We start from the raw sequence: 2,500 nt of genomic DNA, 5'->3' as shown, positions 1-2,500 counted from the left end.
TACAGTTGCGATATTAATGAGGTGCGAATTATAACGTGATATTCACGTAAATTTCCTCATACCTATAAATTTAAGATATTAAAACAATAATTAAAGAAAGTGCGAATCATGTTGTAATCAATATTTTTGCAAGGTTTTTAATATGATTTTAATTCCTATGAAGGAAGAGTCTCCCCTTTATCATTTAATTTTCTATTATTATGATGGCACGTTTTCCTTTTCTTCGAATATTTCTAGGTAGACTTCTATATATTGGTAATTTGTTCTATGATTATGATATCTGGATGTTACATTAGAGACAGGGTAATTCGATTTTTTTCTTAAGAAATGAGGTTAAAGAGACTTTTGGCAGCATGTAACTTTCAGCGTTGAGGTTTGGCTTAGATTATGACATAACCCTATATGTTGAGTGAAATATTTTGCATTATGCAAATGTTGTAGTTAATATCATCATTATTATTTATACGTTACACCTTATAACTTGCTTCTGAATCGAACGGCAACCACGTTCATTCATCGTTTTCCTTCATCACAATGGGTATCTTCCTTATCGTATTTGCATACCTCTTACTGAAAACCCACAATCCACAAACTGTCAATTTCAGTGAGTCTAGTTTGTGCATTATGTTTTTTTTTTCTGCCATAGTATCAACGCGGCAGTGCCTTGCCTTTCACCTGATACTGCGCATGCGTTTCTGTTTACCATAGTTTCTCATCAACGAATGGCGAAATTAAAAGTAGTCATTAATGAAAATACCGAAGGTGGATCAAAATCGTGTATGAAATGAGGAACGCATAAGCAATTAAAAAAAAAAAAATGGTAAAAGAAGAGCATGAACAGATAAGGGATAGCAACTACCAGTCATGACTACTAACGACCGTCATCTCCAGCAACCATACGCCTGGAGTGACCTGTGCCCTGAGCTTTCCTGAGCTAAACTGGATCGGGCTCACGATCAGTAGTTCACCATTTTTTTTTTTTTTTTTTTGTAGTAGTCGCCTTGCTTGATTTGAGTAGCTTTGATATTAATCCGTTGCATTAGACAGGACATTAGAATGAAGTGGAATGGTTGTTACATGATAGCCTCTTTTTTTGTGTGAATAAATGATTTAATTTTTTATAAATTCATTGTTCTTGAGGCTAACATTTACGATGTAAAAATGCTGTAAATAGTTATAACAATCTTGTATATTTTTCGCTTTTCTGTCGGTATATTACAGATAAATACCAATAATACAGACATCATAATGAATATATCCTATGCAAATATGTGATAAACCATTAGGACATCATGTTATAATTAAATATATATATCAAAATACAGCTATTTCTATATTCCATCCCCGGTATGCTTAAGAGCAACTTTTAGCTGTATTTCATGGAATATATGAGGAAAACCTGGTACTGCAAAAGTCAAACACCATATATACGACAGGAGAGAGAGCCAAAAAAATATTATTAATAAGATAAAAAAAAACTGTATAGAGTTCGATTATTTATCAATATATGCCGTGTAGAGCGCCTATCTGTGTACAGTTTGCAGTGCCATCTATTGAGTGAACAGGGCAAGACTGGTAAGAGAAATAACCATTCCTTAAGAAGACTTGTGGCACGGCCGGGAGTCTGACAACCTCGAGCTAGGACAATATGAACGAATTTATACCTCGTTAGAATATTCGCCCATATTTATATTGTATGAATATTGAAAGCGAGGAGCTAAGTAAGATCAACAGCTCTGGAACATTTTGCAAGCCTTAAATCAAGATTAAAAAGTATATATGGGTTTCTAAATATTTCCATAGTGTAGTAAGTAAACAATCTAGAGAAGTGAGTAATATTTCGTAAAATATAACTATGCTTGTGACTGGAAATTACAAAGAGAATTGACAAAGGACTCTGTCTTTCAAAATATATCCATGATAACAGCAACGATGATGATAATTTTGATAATACTAGCGGAAGCACTAGTGAATTGAATAGATACGAAGAAATACCCAAGTTACCCCAAAGAAAAAACATTTTCTGAAAATATGGTTTTAAATTTGAATATAGGAATGCGTGTTTCTTTGATTTGTCAAAATCACCAAAACTTTATATAAAAAAGAAAGAATAATAAATAAGTTTTAATTGTAAAACCACAGTTGCATATTCCAAAATTGTTACCGAGATGCTCGACAGGAAAATTATACTTATCTCTCTTATCTGTTATCTGAATCATGAAAAAAACAAATCCATTATAGAAAAAAAAAATCATCGTGAAAATATCTGATAAGCTGAGGAAACATGAAATAAGCTCGTGGCACGAAACCCAATATTGAACCGAAAACGACACACTGGCAACTCGTCGGCTGGTGAGTTGCCGACGTTTGTTTTTATGACGCAATAGGGGCATCCGCGCACGTGACTCAGGTGCAGGAGAATCATTGCTTTTTATTGATTATTTGGTCTTCTTTAGTAACTATTTGAATTATTATGTACATTTGGATGCGTGTTATTGGC

The 2,500-nt window shown here is 33.4% G+C and overlaps 1 protein-coding gene across 2 annotated transcripts in view; it reads left to right on the top strand.

Moving 5' to 3' along the window:
• Window positions 1-2,341: 2,341 nt before the first annotated feature.
• The window catches only part of LOC125036157 (failed axon connections homolog), an 11,792-nt gene continuing 11,633 nt past the window's right edge, over window positions 2,342-2,500 (top strand). The window contains exon 1 of one of the 2 annotated variants that reach the window (XM_047628586.1): window positions 2,342-2,410. The gene's annotated coding sequence lies outside the window, so the exon portion shown is untranslated. The remainder of the gene's footprint in view (window positions 2,411-2,500) is intronic. The other variant, XM_047628587.1, reaches the window with a different exon arrangement.

The sequence above is a fragment of the Penaeus chinensis genome, chromosome 20 (genome assembly GCF_019202785.1).
Source record: "Penaeus chinensis breed Huanghai No. 1 chromosome 20, ASM1920278v2, whole genome shotgun sequence".
Taxonomy (NCBI): Eukaryota; Metazoa; Arthropoda; class Malacostraca; order Decapoda; family Penaeidae; genus Penaeus; species Penaeus chinensis.
The sequence above is the reverse complement of the archived record's forward strand: the minus strand, read 5'-3'. Positions and strand labels throughout refer to the sequence as shown.